At 50.1% G+C, this 18356-nt stretch overlaps 1 protein-coding gene across 2 annotated transcripts in view; it reads left to right on the top strand.

The window, feature by feature from the left end:
• The window catches only part of NACC2 (NACC family member 2), a 71406-nt gene that overhangs the window by 16313 nt on the left and 36737 nt on the right, over positions 1-18356 (top strand). The window contains exon 1 of one of the 2 annotated variants that reach the window (XM_065035567.1): positions 2198-2469. The exons of the other annotated variant lie outside the window; for it this stretch is intronic. The gene's annotated coding sequence lies outside the window, so the exon portion shown is untranslated. Of the gene's footprint in view, positions 1-2197; positions 2470-18356 lie in introns of those variants that run through there. 2 annotated transcript variants of the gene reach the window in all.

The following is an 18356-nucleotide window of genomic DNA, read 5'->3' as shown; positions in this document are numbered from 1 at the left end:
CAGCCGCTCTGCTCTCAGAGCCGGGGGAGGCCCTGGGCGAGTGGCAGGGCTCGGATTTTTTGTTCCGCTTAAGTGCTTGTGGAAGGATGGGAGTTTTCCAGCTACGCCGCATCTCACCGCTCCCTGTGGATGGGGCTGCAAGTCCCGTGAAGCTTGGAGAGGTGCAGGGGGGTCCCAAAATCCACATAACTGACTCCCACCTGGGCTCTGCTGGGACACGGAGACGGTCAATAGAGCAACTCTGGGCGATATGAATTATTGGAGTCGCATCCTCATGTCCTTTGCAACACGGGGATGCTCCCACCTGAGCTGATCCCTCCAGGAGGGACAAGGGGCTGTGTTGCTGGGGTGTTGCACATATTTCTACTGGAATAAAACTTGGTGGCTCTGCTCTGTCTGGAAAGTGGCCAAATGGGCCACCCTGCCCAACTCCCCTCTCTGTGACAGGGCCCAGAGGTGTCCATGCGGGTGCTGGAGCATCATATTGAGATGCTGCAATGACAAACAAGGGAGGGGAGCGGGAGCGTCACACTTTGAGGGTAGTTATGATTGCTCCATGTCAGAATGCGGTTTTGGGATGTATTTCTCATGCATCATTTCTTAAAAAAACCTACTTTCTGTTGCGCAGTAAAGAAAATGTGTTTGTCCTGACCTGACACTGTTTTTTAAAGTGTCAAGTGCTAATGAAATTCCTCAGCCTTGAGCGGTTCTAGGCATCTGATGTTGATTTTTAAAATATGGGGATATTTTGCTGCAGATTTTAAGGCAACCTCGAAATGATAAATGCTCGAGATGTGAGAGAAAAGAAACTTCCAGATTCAAAGAAGTCCTGACACAATCTTGCATGCAAAACAGACAGAAAGAGGCTCGTGCTTTAAAGAGGTTTTTGTTATTCCTTTGAAATTTATTTAGAAGATGTAGGGCTAACACTGCACACTTTAATCATGCAAATAGGTTTGCTGATTTTAATATTTTGGGCTTAGAGAAGCAAGAAAGCAAAATGACTTTTTTTGTTGTCGTTCGGCTATAGGATGGAATTTGGAATGGAGATTTGGCCACAAGGCTGGAGCCGTCCCACCTCGGATAACTCTGCTTTTGTGTGTAACACCTGAAAGGCTTTTCACCGCAGGACAAGGGGATGGAAGGAGAGAGCGGAGCTGGAGGCAGCCGGGGAGGTTGGGCTCTGTCAGCACAGCTCCGGGTTCACTGGGGCCGTCTTGCTCTGACGTTAAAATCTGGGCTGCAAAACCATCAAAAACCTGGGGATGCAGAATCCCTTGGGGTGCAGAATCCCTGGGGTGCAGGCGGTGGGACGCAGGGATGCCCCGTGCCCGTCCCCTCGCCAATGTGCCCAGTTCCGCGTACGCACCAACGTTTGTAAAACCGGGGCCTAAACAAGTAAATGTTTGCAGGAGCGACTGCTGGGATTGCGCAGGGAGCAGCAAATGGAGATGAGACGGTATAGGTTGCAAGAGGTCATTAATTAGAGAAATAAAACAGGTAAGGCGCTGGAAAACCCCTCTGTTGGCTTTAATAAACTGGGAGAGCTGGAGGTGGCTCAGAGGCAGAGTGGAGACACGTGGGGACACAGACTGGAAACACACATGGGGACACATGGGGACACAGACTAAGGTCACACCAGCACTTCCCTGCTGCCATCGGTGCTATTCTGTTCCATTGTCTTAAAAAATAAAATAAATAAAACAATGACATAGAAAAAGAAACTAAAGGAAACGGCAATGAAGAAATTAAAATAATAATAGAAAGCAATAGAGGAAAATAAAAATAGTGAAATGAAATGAAAAAATTAAAAAAAGGAAATGAAAGGAAATCGCATGAAATCAAAGATGAAACAATAAAATGAAATAAAAGAAGCATAAAATACAAGAAAAATAAAGTAAAATAAATAGAATAGAATAGAATAGAATAGAATAGAATAGAATAGAATAGAATAGAATAGAATAGAATAGAATTAAACCAAATAGAATAAAACAAAATAGAATAAACCAGAATGAAATAGAATAAAATAAAATAATATCAAATAGAATATCAGAGGTTTCGCCCCTGTGCCCCGGCCGTGCCCGGCGATGCCCCGGGTCTGGGGGGTGTCCGGGGGGTGTCTGTACCGGGGTCCCGCCCCCTCGGTCCCTCCTCCCCGCGCGGGGCCATCCCGGGGGGGCGAGGGGCGGCGGCGGGAGGTGGGACCCACGGCGGGGAGGGGGGGCCGGGCCGGTCCCAGTCCCACCTCCCGCCGCCGCCCGTGTCCCCCGCAGCGGGCCGGCCCGGTCCCGCTGCCGCTCCCGGCGGGGCCGTCACTGCGCGGCGGCCGCGGTGCCGGCGCTGCTGGGCGAGGTCAGGGCAAGTCCGCCAGAGAGAGAGCGGCCGGAACCACTTCCTGCCGCCGCCGCCGGGCCCGCCGCGCCGCCGCCGCTAGGCCCAGCGAGCGTCCATGGGGCCGGAGCCCCGCAGGTGAGGGGGGACCCGGCGGGGCGGGGGGGCCGGGGAACACGGAGCGGGGGGTGCCGGTGCAGTTATCCGCGGGCCGGCGCACCCGGCATCCCCCCGCCTTCCATTTTAATAAGTATTAAAAAAAACCCCAAACACATAATATTAAAAGTCGGGGAACACGCCTCCCCCCCCCCACACCCCCCCTTTTTTTTTTCTTTAACCTTTATCTTGCATTCTCACACTGCGGTTACCCGGGGGAGGGGCGGGCTCAGCCAAAGCGGGTGCGAGGGGGTGTTTTTGGAGGAGGAAGGGGTGACCCAGGGGTGACCCAGGGGTGCCGGGTCCCCCCCGGCCCTGGGACGCGGCGTCTGGGGGTGAATTGGGTCAGTTCCTGCTGTGTTTTCAAGTCTTGCACGAAATGTGGGAAATGGGGTTATTATTAGAAATACCTTTCTGAAGAGGCTGCGGTGCTGGCTGGATGTTTTATTTGTTAATGGCTAAATGCAGACACAGGCTCGGACTTTCTCTCCCAGGGGAGGAAAACGCTGTGAAAGGGAAGATATTAAAAAATAAAACCCGGCCGAACGCCTGAATTCGGAGTTCGGGAAGGATCCCTGAGGTCGCCGGGGTGCCCGGTGCCCTCCTTGTGCGGTGGGACGAGTGTCCGTCCCCCCATCCTGCCACACGAGACCCGTCTGTGGGCCAGGGGCCGGGTGTTCACCTGCTCCTTGGTGTCTAAGCGGGGAAAAATTGGGGTAGGTGTTGGGTTTTTATTGGGTGAGCGCCTTCCCGAGCGCCGGCGCGTTCCCCTGCCTGCTGCAGTCTGCAGCCTGCTGTACTTAAAGTGCGTTTGCTGTGCTCAAGGACTTCTCCAAACATCTTCCCTGCTGTAGGAAAATAAAGCGCCAGCAGCACATCGCGTGCTGCGCCGGGCTCGTCCGTTCGACCCACGGCAGAGCGCGGGATCGCTTCCAGCCAAGTCTCCATTACCCGCTGCGTCCTTAATTTGAATATTCGCTTGTTTTCTCCCCCCCACCCTGCTTTCAGGAGGCATCTGCGAGGTTGCGGGCAGCTCGATGTGCTTGGTGCCTGCCAAATGTTTGCCTCGCGCCCCGTGTAATTGAGGGGCTGGCGTGCCGGGTTACCTCCTCCAGCTGAAATATTAAATAGTAGGATAAGTCGCAATGGGTAAACAAATGGGAATGGTTGCTGCCCTCTCGGTGGCGTCTCGGCCGCCGTGCAACCCTCCCAGGTCCCCAGTGCCCACTGGGTGCTGGGGGGGCTGAGGGAACTGGCCCTGCTCACAGGCACGGCATTCAGACCCAGCTAACCCCAAATTACCTGCCTTATTCATAGCTTGCTAATAAATAAAACCCTTCAACTCCAAAGAATAAAGCTGAGCCACTGCTTATTAGCTAAATTGATGTTGTTCACCCAGCCCAGGGCAATAAGTCTGTGACCTCAAGGTGTGGATAATGGAGGTAATAAAAGTTCGATCTGAAGTAAGCAGCAAATATAAAATAATTAAGGATCTCCTACTCCTGAGAATAAATGTCCTTCTGTAGCTATAACTACTGTGGGTTTGGGGTTTTTCCTCCTTGTGATTAAGGCTTCACAGGAGAGAAGTTGTTATATTTGAATGCTAAAGGCTGGGCATGGGTTTCTGTCAAAGCTCCCAAGGCTGGCAGAATGTTAGAAGTAGTCGGGTGCAAGTCAGTAAATGCATAAGCGGGAGGTCTCGGCATCATTTGAAGTGGCCCCTGGGGACACGTTCCCTGTCCCAGCACGGATGGGACCCCTCGCTACGGCTGGAGCAGCCGCACCGGCTGGTTTTGGTCGTTATGTCTCTTTAGGCTTTACCCAGAGTCCCCCCTGTCTTCCTTGAAGATGGACACCTTTAAATAAGAAGCGTGCGTTGATGCTCTATCTTATTTTGGAAGCGATGTTTGCAGTGCCCCCTTGTAATGTGGAAGCCTTTTCCCTCTCCCAGCCGTAACTCTGGGCTTTCCCCAGGGACTCTCCTTGGATTTGGGGTAGGGAGACACATTTTGGTTCCTCTCAACAGGTCGGCATCCCCACAGGGCAGTTATGCTACTGGCGCGGGAGGTGTAGAGCATCCTTACTGCTAGTAATCCAGAAAAAAGAAGGAGCTGGCTGCAAAGTCTAGGTGAGTCTTTCCAGACTAGGTTTGGGTTCAAATCCCAAGCCGAGGTGCCAGGAGATGGGAAGCGGCTTTCCCGCTTGGGAAAAAAGCGCCAAGAAATCCCCCGCAAGAGCCCATTCGACTCGGTGAGGTCTGGGTTTGCTTCGCAGAAGCCTCCAAATTGGTGTGTGCTTACCCAACGGGGATGCAAACCATCTCGCCTCGGAATGGAAATATTTATTTTAGGCTGTGTGTGAAGTCCCATTTCCCCGCCAGGCCTTCGGGAGGGCTCTGCGGGGATGTGCTGCATTTACTGACGTGCTGGTGCTGAAACGGGTGCGTGGCGGAGGGCGGCGAGGATCGGGGATAAACATAGCGAAACAACCTGCGCAAGGGCGACGTGACTCCGCTCTCGCTTTGCTCTGTACGGTGCCTGTGTTTAAAAATACCCAGGCCTGACAAAACAGGGTTAGAAGGAGGCTCAGGGTTTGGATTTTCCCAGGTTTTCAGGGCCAGGTTTTTAGGTGGGGAAGTTGGGTGGGCTGTGTTGGGGCAAAAGGAACCGTTCCTAGGGAGCTCCAGGGATGCTGAGGAGCAGGGCGAGGCTGCACTTTAATTGCTTCTTTTTCCCTTATTTTCTTACGTTTCTTTGAATTTAGTTGAATGCAATGAGAGAAATAAAATACAGGCATTCAACTGGAGGAAATTAAGCTGAATTCTGAGTTCCCTGCCGTACCTAATGGACAGAGAGAGCGCTGTACCTGGCTGCAGTTAGCCTTCAAACCGAGCCCGTGTTTGCCAACCGAGAGCAGCTTCCCAGCCCATCCATCCTCCACCTGGGGCAGCGGAAGCAGATCTGATGCCCCCAGCACCCGGCCGGGATGGGCACACCTTAAACAGGGTGTTGTACGGTTGGGTTTTCTTTAAATCAAGGCTGTAGAGCAATTGAGAAATAGGTGAAGCATGCTTAAAACAGGGTGAGGCTGTTGGTTTTTTCTACCTGACTTTATTTGCGGAGTGACAGGAATTTTGACAGGCTTTGTGTCTTTTTTAGCAAATCAAGTGTCATGCCAGGTTTGCCTGTGGATGAGATCATTTGCAAAATATGTTTCCCAGCTTGCTTCAGGCATAATTCATTGTGTCAACTGCAATTGCTCATTTGCTAGGAACTGTGATTCATTAGCGGTTTATTTTATTTATTTTTTTTTTATAAGTTCAACTTGTTTTTAAGCAAATGTTTGGAGGAAGAACAGAAATTTTTAAAAGTATTAAATCTTACAGCCGGCGTATCCGTAAATGCTGCTGCTAAGGGAAAACTTGCTAAAATGCCACGATCCCGGGGAAGGAGCCGCAGTCCCCGGGTGGGCAGGATTGCGCTCGTTTTTGTCATGTGCTTATTCCTAAATGGGGACGGAGGTAATAAAAACCGGACTGCTGGGACGGAGCCTGCGGCTTCGAGCCCTGGGTGATGAGGAGAGCGTGTGGAACGTCCCCCTGTTCCCTGCTGGGGGGTTTCATCCCGCCGAGGGTCCCAGATTTGGCTGTGGCTGCCCTGTGGGTGGACGGACAGACGGGGGGGGCCGCTGGTGTTTGCATCCCATGCACGGCAGCGGCTCTTCCCCCATCTCCCGAGGCGTTGGGGCTGCTGGGGGTGGGAGCAATGATGTATTTGGTGCGGAGACCGGGACCCCCCAAAAGCTCGCGGCTCAGTGACATAAGATGAAGATAAATAGCGCTCGGCACACGTTCTTGTGCTCTGTGCCTCCCCGGGGCTGTGCACAGACGCCGCGGTTTGGCTTCGGTCTTTTTAGAGGTCATCACATCGGACTTCTTAAAAACAAAAAAAATGGCATGTCAAGTACATTTTTGTGTTTCTTTTCCTATGAAGACAAATATTTCAGTGCATTTTTTTTTCCCTTAGGTGGGTGGATGTGGGGGGGCAGAAATCATTGCTGCTGCTTTTGCAGCCACAAACTACCCTCCGATAACAAACTGGTGTGTGGGCTGAATAAATTGATGTATGTTTCACAAAAGGATTGGGTTTATTATTTTTTTATCTTTAAGCGATTATGAACTGTGCATTTAAACATCAGTAACTTCACGGGGTTTCTTTTTCCCCATGCAACAATTCTCTATAGAGCACTCTGAAAATGATGGTTTTTTTCCGTGAGAGTTTGTGTGTTCTCTCTCTTTTTTCTCCCAATTTAAGATACATCTTTTTAAGCAAAAAACACTGGGAAAGGGGGAGAGCGAGCCCAGGAACGTGGTTATTGTGGCGGGTTGCGGCTCGGCCGGTTTTGCTGCGGGGGCCGGTGCCAGGAGCCAAGGGCAGCCGAGCGTGAGGGGAGGGACGTGACTCCATCAGAGTGACCATATATAGTCACCGGCATGAGATTAAATACTTCACCTCGCACTGTCATCCCCGCAGCAATAAAGCCAATATCAGGATCTATTAATCATTTGCAAAAAGAAAAAAAAAACAACCCAAAAAACTATGAGAAGGAAAAAATCCTCTTTGCAGCATCTCACTCGTAGCGATCAGGGCTCTTCTGGACCTGTCGGTGTGGGGAGAGGAGCTGGATGTTTTTCATCCCTGGGTGTCCGGGGGCCGAATTTTGGCGGCGCGGTGAAGAATAACGTGTGCGAAGAATCGCAAGTTAAATACGGCCGAGCTTGTGCTTAGTCAGGCTCGTGGGCTCGGTTGTGTGGAAAGGGTCCCGTGCTCGGGTGCCAGCGCTGGCTCGGCTCCACGCGCGCGTTCCCAGCGTGGCATCCACTGGGGAAGCATATGGCAGCCTCGGTTATATATATATATATATTGTGCGGGGGTACGTGTTTTACATGCCAGTTCTCTCTGTCATAGGACAAACATTTACACTCCGATTATGTGAAGCATTAGGAAAACAGGAGTTGGGTTTGGAAACAACATAGTTCCTCGCAGAGATGGTGTGGAAGATGCGGTTTAGTGGTGACGCGGCGAAGGAGGGATAATGTTTCGGTGCTTTCCAGGGCGCTGAGCTCCCGAGGGATGATGCTGCATAGAGGTGACATGCAGGTGGATAAATAAAGGGTTGGCGTTGCAGGGCGTGCCGTGCAGCAGGTGATGGCCAGGTGCCCGAAAGATACGGGGAGTGAGGGTTTATGTGTTTGAAAGTGGTTTAAATGACTTGATTTCCAAGGGAAGAGGCGGAAGGGCCAGGCCAGCGACCTTCACAGGGCTGAACCTGAGCAGGATAATGTGCTTTTTGGTTATGTTGTGTTGTAGTTATGATTGGAGTCACAGTCTCATGAGCATTTTATGATGTGCTAATGATTATACAGAGGGTTTATATCACTCTGACTAGTTCTTCTCCCTGCTAACAAGTGCTGGTGGATGGTGAAGTAAAACACTGTGGTTTGTGCATCACTCCTATAGCTGCAGCCCAGCCTTGCAGGCAGGTATAGAACCACAGAGTCATTTCAGTTGGAAAAGAGCCTCAGGATCATCGAGTCCAACCATAAACTAACCTAATTCTAGCACTAAACCATGTCCATAAGAACCTCATCTAAATGCCTTTTAAACCCTGCTAGGGATGGTGACTCCACCGCTGCCCTGGGCAGCCTGTTCAATGCCCGACAGCCCTTTCTGCGAAGAGTTTTTTCCTAATATCCAATCTAAACCTTCTGTACCGCTAACAAAGCACCTGTATCGTTAACTCAGCCATTTCTACAATGAATAGTTGTTCGAAACTTCATCTGTCTGCTCTGCAATTATCTTCTCCTCTCCTGCCTCCCTCCGTTTATACACAGGAACATCGTCCATAGGCGCCTGTGCTTAATGCAACATTGCTGCTTAGGTTTAATTGCTTTCTGATTAAATACAATTTTGCATGGTAGTTGTAACTGTGTCTTTCGTGTCTGTGGATGCTGCTGTGGCCACGGCACCTGGGACACGGGGCGGCGACAGCGATGTCGGTGCCGTTCGGTGCAGAGGGTGACGGCCGAGGGGAGCGGCAGCAGCCGCCTCGGGGTCGCCCTGATCCCGTTATGTGAAGCGCCAGGTTTAAAACACGCTTCTTTTGATAGATCTGTGTATGCCTTTGGTAAAGCTGCCACTAAAATCTGCGTATCTGGGGTCGTGCTGAATATCTGGGGAAGTCAAAGACAGGGCGCGCAACTGCAGCGCTGCATTTTTGACTCGTCTGAGCACAATTCCTACTCTTAATGCATCATTAACGCGCTTTTCTGCATTTCATTCAGTTCCCATTACAGCGCTCGGTTCTGTCTGTTAATTTTGGTGTGTTGATATTTTTGTTGTCAGCAGTTTTTCCTTTTTTTGAAGCATATAAAACCGTTAGTGTGAAAGAAGATTAAAAAGATACATTACAATTAAAATGTTAATGAAATTGGCATCATGCAACTTTTGAAACCATTTAGGCATTAATCTTTCTTGGTCTTATGTCCATTAACTCTGGTGATTCTTATTCCACACTGACCCCTGCTGAGAGAGTCGTGCTATAATTGGATTTTAAGAACTGGGGGGAAGCAAAAGAGGGAGAAAAGCCTTTCTGCAGAAGTGGGAGCTGGGGAGGTTGCGTTAGCTTGTGCGTGGGTGCCGTGCTCCGCAGCGGGGATGCCGGTGGCCTGGCTGTCACCGTCACCGTGGGCAGCACAGGAGCACCCGCTCCCCTGGGCTGTATCCGGGTGTAACGCGAGAGGGGCCGTGTTGGGATTTGGGAAGCGCTTTTGAAGTCTCTCGGAGGAAGGGAATGGGGGAACAGCAGGTAATTGTTTGCCATTGCATCTTCAGCTTTCCCCCATTCCTCTATTATAGCATTTCTACAAATTAACTGGTTTGGGGGTTTTTTAAATAGTTTTTCTTTGCAGTTTACACAATACTTGGATGGGGGCCAGCCCCCCGCTTCCAGCCTGCAGGCGAAAGAGAAGGATTGACTAATTCCCAGGCTGTGAAATGAATCCAACAACAGGACTTCTTGACTCCTCAGACAACTTGAGGATCCGGCAGGGCCAGGGCTGCTCCAGCCCCACCAAACCCACCCCAAACACCCTGTGCCCATCCCTTGGCTCCTGGGCACCTTCTCCAGAGCTTTGCCCTGGGCTGACCAAGAGCTTCGTGTCTCCCACACCTCTGGGATGCTGGAGGGGTTGGAAAGAGCAGGTCCTTTAGTGAAAAACCTGAGCAACTGTCCTTCCCAGCGTGGAGTGGATATGGGGCATTGGCTCGTTAACAGGGTGGGTGTGCTGCTAACGAGGCAGCGATGCGGCTCACAAGGGGATGAGCTGTAAAGCTGAAGGATGAGCACATCCCAATGAGGGAGCTGGAGTGGAATACCAGTCCAGCTTGCGTTTATGCTGTGAGCATGAATTTAACAAAAAAAAAGCTAACCAGAAATCTGGAAGCGGCAGAGCCGTCACCTGTCAGCTGCTCCGCTCTCGGCTCGTGGTGCCATCGCGGGTGTGATCCTGTGCAGGGACGCGGCCAGGGGTGCGCGGAGGTGCTTTGGGCAGGAGGCCAAGGGTCTGGAACATCTGCAGGGGCCGGGAGGAGATGGTGACCGTCTCCTGGGGCTGGGTTCACACCTCGGGAAGCACAGAGCGGGCTGCTGGCACCTCTGCGAGGGGCTGGATGTCAGACAGCCGGGGCGATGGAGGTGATTTCTTGGAGCTCTGAGCTGGCTGTTTACCCACAGCAGAGCCTGGGATTTAATTGGTTTATTCCCTTTAAATGTGGGTTAAAAAATAATTTATACTGTTGTTGTTTTGTGTCAAGTGTTCAGGCATTGCGTGAATTTATAACCTGAGAAAAGATGGGTTGAGGATCCAAAATCATCTTATTTGACAAGGAGTGGGGGGGAGCTCGCTGGGGTGTGACCCATCCGTGTCCCAGCTCTGCTGGTCGGATGAACTGGGGGTGTTTTGCTGGCACGGGTGTACCCCAGGGTGTTGTTTTGTGCCCATGGTGAAACCCACAGTGTTTATGCCAAAGTGTCTTTGGGGATGGGAAGGGAAACCAGCCCACCAGAGTGACAAAGAGACCCACAGGACATCCTGGGGTGTTCGACCTCCATCTCTACCATCCCATCCTGTGGTCCTGTGGGGATCCAGCATGAGGACGGGTGGGCTGGGAGGTTCCAGCCTGGTCCAGCAGCCCTCAGACATACAGCCGGGTGGTGACCAGTATAGAGACAACCACCTGGAGAGGGGATGGGACATGCGACATCTGCGCCGCACGCTCCTTCTGCGTGGGCATTGAGGCTTCCCCTGCTCGGCCGTCTCAGCACGGGGGCAGACGTGCAGGCAGGGAACAAAGAAATCACTGTTTGAGATTCCTGCCCTATTTTATGGGTGTGCACTGGCGACTGCGGGCCAAGGAAGAGGGAAAAAAGCAAAGCAACCCCAGATATTCCCATGCGTGTGCTCCTGGCCTGGCACGCAGCTGGGATTTCTAGCAAGGTGAATTTCTGTGTTGCAGACTGAGCAAGCAGCACACCAGAATCAATATCCGAGTAGTCCAATAAAATCTGGGGAAATTTAATTTCAAGTCATTTTGAGCAATCTAATAACTGGTCTTTCAGATGACTGTTGGGTGGTTTGTTTTCTCTTTTTTTTTCGGTTGGTGTTTTTTGTTCTGCAGCTGTGAAAATGTAGATTGAGCCCGATATACATGTCGTGCTTTGGTTTTGCAGTGTATGTGTCCAGCCCAGGGCTGGGTGACCCTGGAGTCGGGCAGTGATGGCCGAGACCCCGCGTTGCCCCCCGGGCTGGCTCAGCTCTGGGTGGGTTTTCAGATCCACTCATGGTGACAAAGCTTCTGTTCCCAGGTTGCGGTGCTGATTTGAGCACAGGGGCAGCTTCTATATCCGTGCACCGCATTGCTAAGATTTCTAGCCCTATATCCTTGATGATTCATGAACCGGTTTGGGGAAGACCCCGTGGTGTGTTGTCCCGTTCTGCTCCCCAGCTGGAGAGGAACCAGGGGCATCTTGATCCAGGGTCATCTCGAGCTGTTGCTTCTCAGAGCCCGTCACAGTTGTGGGTACGGTTGGTTGATGTCCTGCTGTCACTAATACCCATGTTGGTGTCCGTCCCTCACCCGGGTCCCCACTTGAGCCCCCGCTCAGGCCTGGACGAGTGTCTGTGTGTTTCCTTGGGAGCGGCTGCGCGCACCTGAGCCCCGTGGTACCTACATGGGTGTTTTTACAACCAAATTTAGGAAGCTTCCTCATTTATCTTCCCCTTAAGATCCCAAACGAGCTGTTGTCTTTTCCATGAGTGGCCTTAGGGGAGGCGTATCCTGCAGTACTTGCTGACTGATCTGGATTCCGTGCAAGAAACGACGCAGAAGGGAGGACTTAACTTTTTGCTCTTTGGAAGGGAGCTGCGCTGGGGCGGGGGGGACAGGGGGAGAACCGAGCGATGAAATCACGGCCTGTCCTTGTGCAGGGCCGGGCTGGGCTGAGCAGCCCTGGCAGCACTTGTGCTGCATGCGTCGGTTGATTTCTGCACACAGCCCAGAGCTCTTTGGTTTTTACCAAGATCTCACTGACACCACTAATTGTTGCTGCCCTGCGTCCCACCACAGCTCAGCACAGCACCGAGCGTTCTTGTTTCTGCTTGGCCACCAACAAGATACAGAGGGACCACTGCAGAGGTGATGTCCACAGTGCATTCTGTTGGTTGCTTTTGAAGTGATTTTAAACAGCAAAAATATTTCATTAGCCTTCACTGCTGGTTTCTAAGGTCTGATACAGTGAAAGCCGCGATTTTTTTATACCGCCTTGAAAAACAGATGCAGCCCTCGCACCTCCAAACTGGCATTTCCCCCGCTAGGTTCTTAAAGCGGTTTATATACAGTTTAATTGCAATGTATTTGTAAAGCAACACAAGTTAGTGCCGAGTGCCAGCCGTGGAGGAGCCGTGCTGTCCAAACACGTGCCGTCCCAACGCCGGGGCTGTGTCACCGCCGGCCATGAGCGGCCGTCCGCTCCCCACCCTCCAGCCGCTCCTGTTCTCCTCTGGGCCACAGAAATGTTATGTAAAACACGATGTGCAGCGTTAGCAATAGGAGCGTTTGGTTCGGGCGGTTCCCGGGGTGGTTCCCACACCCTTGTGATGTGCCAAGGGCTGCGGGGTTTGCTGGGGTTTGGGAGCAGCTTTGCCTCTTGGTGTCCAGGTCAAGTGGCCAGGGGGCATATGAATTACATTTGGTGGTGCCACCCGTCTGTGTTGATGGATATGGCAGTTTGGGGAAGGAAAGGAGAGATTTGCTTGTAATTTCTGCAAAGAAAACCGAGTTCCTGATGCTGCTTGCGTTGCTTGGTGGCCCTGAGCGTTAGGGGCTTCACCACCGTGCTGCAGCGTCATGAGGAAGGTTCAGTTTTGGTGTGGTGCTGGGAGAGGTGGGCAGGTTCGTGTCCACACTGCTCTTCGTGGAGACTCTTCTGCAGGTTTGGACTATTTCTGCACGTTACCAGAACTCGTGGGGGAGAGGAGAGACCACAGGTCTCTGTTACAAGTTCAGCAGTTGCTGAGCTCACTCTGACATGCGAGAGGGTATTTTCTCTGTGCCCTGACTGCACAGATCTGGTATTTGAATTTTAGGCTTAGTTTTGTAGGTGGGAAAAAGCCCACCCACCCTCCCGGCTGAATGATGCCCTGTTGTGTGTTGGAGACGTGGGTAGCGCCAGCGGGACTGCGTGTACTGTCCTCTGTGCTCCTGGGGACGCCATGGGCACAGCCCGGGGACATCTGCGCTTGGGGACGCTTCCCAGCATTGGCACCACATGGCAATGCCCTTGGGAGCAAAACCAACATTGTGGATCCTGCCTCATGCTCTCCCCAAATCTGAGACTGTTATATCGTTTGAATGATGAGAAATAGACTGATTGGAACGTGTTGTCTTTCTTTGCTTAATTGGAGTCTGTGACTCCTGTATTTGATTGCCTTGTGCAAGGCCAGTCCCGAGAACCTCTCTGAATCCCTTTCTCAGTTGTATTTTAGTTCAGGGAAGGTTGGCTCAGGTTTAAACCACTTGGTTGTGGTTGTTAAGTCTTAGTGACATATTAAGCATTTAATATGCAAGTGCATTATCTTCCCACCCACATCCCCCGTCTGAGAGGGGCTGAGGGAAACGGCCGGTGCCCGCATCTGATGGATGCTGCTCGGCACGCCCGTATCGACGGCTTCCTCCTGGACCTCTTTATGTTTAGTTCCTGACCTAATTAAGCATGAACGATGGCGGTAGCAGAGATGTTGTGCCTGCATCCGACAGCACCGAATCCCTCGCGGGGGTTTCGGGAAGATCGCCGGAGGGGACACCGTGTGCGGTGGGGACACGGCACTGGTGGCAGCGTCTTCATTCCCGCTTCATTCTGCCCCCAGCCGGGCAGGAGAAGTAACCCAGAGAAACCAGTGCCACCAGTACACGTGGGCAACTGGGGTATGTCCCAGTGCCGCCGCCTCCGCTCGGTGCGGGTGGGGAGAATCCACCTTAATTGCTGTGGTGCATCTTAATGGTTTTACATCTTAATTTCTAGGTCCTTGCTTAACTCGCGCAGGCCAGCAGAAGCTGTTGTGAAAGGCGGTGTGCGGAGCACGGGCACAGGAAGAGCTCTGCCTTCTGCGAGGCCAGACTGTTGCAGCGTCATTTGTTTTGTAAGATTTTGAAAGGCGGTGTTGCAATCTGTAACAGTAGAATAGTGGGAAGATGGTCAGGTGGTTCTTGGGACTTCAACAGACAGATTTCATGTCTGTGTGTTTTTGCAACACCTTTCTATAAAGGGAAACATAATTTAAAATATGATTACTTAGTGTTGTAACAGTCTTCTCAAACGTTTTTGCATTATGCAGAGATCATTATCAGAGGCTGATATTAACTTGCAAAGAATATTATGCAAATCATTCTCCTGTTCTTCTAAAAAGAAATTTCCTTCATAATGCAAAGCGTGACAAAAAAAATTGTGCAGAGGCTTTTGGCAAAATTACATTCAGAAGATGTAACAGTTTTTCTGCTTACTAGCACAATCCATTTGTGCCTTTCTACTGGATTTTCTCAACTCAAGCTGATAAAGGATGAATTTTAAAATGAAAGCTGAGGTTGGGGGGGTAGAATATTGTACCTCGTGGCTTCAGGAATAGACAGGGAGGCTTTTTGTGTTGAGTTCATTGTTTCAGATCCGTACTGATAGTCACTGTGGGCTCGCATAGTTCTCAGCTATTTGTCTCTCTTTGAAATTATTAATATTTGGTGGCGTGTCTCGTATTTCCAAGGGGCACAGCATCACCTTCACCATCCGCAGCGCCTTGTAGGTACCCGAATTAAACCCGTTTCAGTGTCAGCCTCCCCGAATCTCCAATACCACTCGTTTATTGTGCCGTTGAGGCTCCGCATTGCTGGAACCAGTAACAGCATCCTGGGTGCTGGGGGTGGAGTGGGACCCGGCACCCGCGCTGGGCCGGGGGTCCTGCCCCAGGATGGTCCAACCTCAGCACCCTTGGGTGTCCCTGAGCACCAGCACGTTCCGGGGCTGATCCCGACCCTGCCTGAACTCTCGGTGCATTTTACCGCTCACTTCATCCCTCCTCCATATATTTTTTTTGTTATAAACTGGTTGTATCGGCTCAGAGCCGCCCCTTTCTAACACAGAAAGCAGACTCTGCTGAAATCAAGAAGATTGTTTTACGGGTATCGACTCTTATTATGGATAGATTGGCAAAAATAGGCTCAAATAAACATTGTAACTGGCTTAAATGACTAAAATATTTACAGGCTGCAGATCGCAGTCAGAATCGGAAAGGCTCATATGCTGTAGAACCCAGTTTTCAAGCATTTACAGTCCTTTTGAAAAGCTGTAGCGTTTGTCTTAGATTTTCGGGCATACTTCTCAATACAAATGCGATTGAGAAAAATCAGTGAGATTCAGAGGTATCTATTGAATTACAGTGTCATAAAATGGCAGAGTTTGCACTGGCGTGGGGAATTTTCAGACTTTTTCCTGTGTCTGGTTAGATAACTCAATATTTTAAAATCAAACCAAATTAGATAAATAAGCTGGGAGTCGTCGTTAGCATTCGTCAGGCGACTTAGGCTGGATGTTCGGGCATCGACTGGCTCCACCTCTAGCTGCAGGGTTTCCCTGTTACCAACGGGTGAATACTAATCCTTGTTTATCCTCTGCTGCACAGAAATGGATCCAACAGTCGTTTTCGGTCCTGAAAAGAAGCTCTTGGTGGAGCGTCCGTGGGATGCGCGGCGGTGCTGAGCTTCCTACCGCCGGTTGTGCCAACACGAAATACCGCATTTCGGAGGCATGGAGGAGAAGTTTGAATACCCCCAAAGTGGCCGCAGGGTGTGGTCGCGATGTGGTAATTAGAGCAGTGAGTAATTACGCGGGTCGGCTCTGCCCTGGGCATCCCCTGGTGCCCGGCTCGCCCGCAGGGGAGACACTGGAACCCAGGGAGGAATCAAAGGACCACTTCTTATTTTTTGAAAGATTGCATTAAGGAAGATTAATCAAAATAATGAGGGATTTTACTCTTAGGTATGGTGGCAGAATGGAACCTTTTATCTTCTGGGTTTGTTTCCTGAATGTAGCTTAGACTTACTAGCGGGGCCGTGTTAAGCACGTTTCTGCAAATCTCTGGTGTCCCCTTGAAAATGCTTGTGCTGCCAAATGAAAATCAAATATTTAGCTCTAAATTTTGGGGTTTTTTCCTCCCAAAGACCCTTTCTTTGCCTGTGTTTGCTTGGCCCACAGTGTGGGCTGAGCAGTGACCAGCAGCCGTCCCTGTTGTGCGGGTCCCGGGGGACATGGGGCGGCTGGAATTGCGGTGACCCCTCTGCAGGGTGTCCTGGGTGGGTTTAACCGGGACACCGGGGTTGGCTCTCATGTTGGACAACTGATTGGTCTTTTCCCATGTTCCCCTCATACTTCCAGATGGGTATATACCTAGGAGTGTTCCCTATCAACGGGGCAGAATTGTGTTCTCTCTGCTGCAGCAGTTAGTGACGTTTTCCAGCCTCTTTAAATGATACTTTCTGTAGATAAGCCCGACCTCCACGAAGGGCTGCAGCATGGAGAAATAGAATTTCTTTGGGTTTTATAGTATTTCCTAGAAGAGCATGTGCAGCACTAATCATCAAACTCCTCTTTGTTTTCCCCCCTTTCCTAATTAACCTCATATTAGACTGTGCATATCAACAGTGGCTTTTATCCTCTACTGCTCTTCACTGGGTTGTATATTCCCACCTGCCTTGCTAAACCACGTTCTTACTGTCGTGCATTAATAAAACCCAAGCATTGGCATTAATAAAACCATAGCAGAGCCCATCGTGATCATCTGCTGAAGGGAAACCCTTCCCAACACACAGACTGAAAATTGCAACTGGTTGTGTAAATTATGGACAAGGAGAAGAAAAGTAGTTAAACCTGGTTTAACTTGTCAGTATATGTCTTGGAAATAAGTTCTACTAACGCATAGCACAGGTTATTTCAACGTGAGTTGTGGGCTCGCAAACACAATGTGGAAGCCGATATTACAACCTTGAAGAATCTTTTAGGATGTAAAGTTTTAATTAAAATTCTGGCTTTGTCGAGAGTATTTTGGTTTAGCGCGAATGTCTTCATTTCTTTTTCTAAAGAATTAAATGAAACCCTTAGGTTTTTTCTTTTCTTTTTATTTCTGCATATTTATTCTTGGAAGTCGAAGCATTAGAAAATAATTGAGTAAAACAAAATCCACAAGGCTTCAAATTACCTCTAGCTTAATGTTTTATTTAAAAGGTTTGCTAACTGACATTCTTCATAATGAATTAGGTCACGCGGCTCTGAAGAGTGTTGTGGTTTTTCTTTCTTACATTTAAATTTGAGGCTGCTCCCCTCGAACCTTGGGCGCCGCTGCCGTGAGGCGCCGGGTGGTTGTGACTCCCGGCTCGGGGAATCTTGTCTAATTATTCTCAATCACACTGGTGCAAATGAATATATCCATGTTTGGAGGGTGGAAGCGGTGTTGTCATGGCAATCTCTGTAAGGTCATGAGAAACTCGTGGAGATTGTTCGTTACCTCCCCCAGGAGACCTTTGCGAAACTGTGGATTTTGGGGGGTTTGGGTGATAACTTTAAAGCACAAGTTGGTGACGATTTGGCTGAAAGGATTCTCTGGTTCCCAGGGTTTGGGTGAAGGAGATGGTGGATGTGGCTCATGTTTCCCATTCTGATCCATCACCTTCTTCAGGAGCTGTAGCTGGTACCTTGTTTTGGGGGTGGGATCCAGTTGGGGCTCCGGTTTGTGGTGCTGGGCCGGGCTGTGGCCTGGGTTTGGTTGGGAAGGGCTTTTCTTGTGTGCAATTCATGCAACTGGACTCGATCCTCGTGAGTCCTTTCCAACGCGGGACATTCGATGATTCTCTTCCATTCTGTGATTCTAATTTAACAAAAAAACTGAAACACAAAGACCAAACAACACAAAACAATCCTAAAAATAAGCCTTACTGATTGACAGCCATTAAAACATTTTGATTTGCAACTAAATGCATGTTAAATCGGGAATTCTAGCCCAAAGAAGTTATACATGCATACATACGTACATACATACACACACCCCATCTTCATTTGAGCCTTTAGCACATACTTATGCCAATTTTTGATGTACAGGCTACTTAATTAAAAAGATCTGATTGATATCAATATACTACTAAAAAAGTATGAGGTCCATATTTAAAATTTTTAAAAATCTTAAATGTTATTGGCTATATAAGAGACATGAC

This window comes from Columba livia, chromosome 19, assembly GCF_036013475.1.
Source record: "Columba livia isolate bColLiv1 breed racing homer chromosome 19, bColLiv1.pat.W.v2, whole genome shotgun sequence".
Taxonomy (NCBI): Eukaryota; Metazoa; Chordata; class Aves; order Columbiformes; family Columbidae; genus Columba; species Columba livia.
Note: the sequence above shows the minus strand (reverse complement) of the source record. Positions and strands in the feature narration are given on the sequence as shown.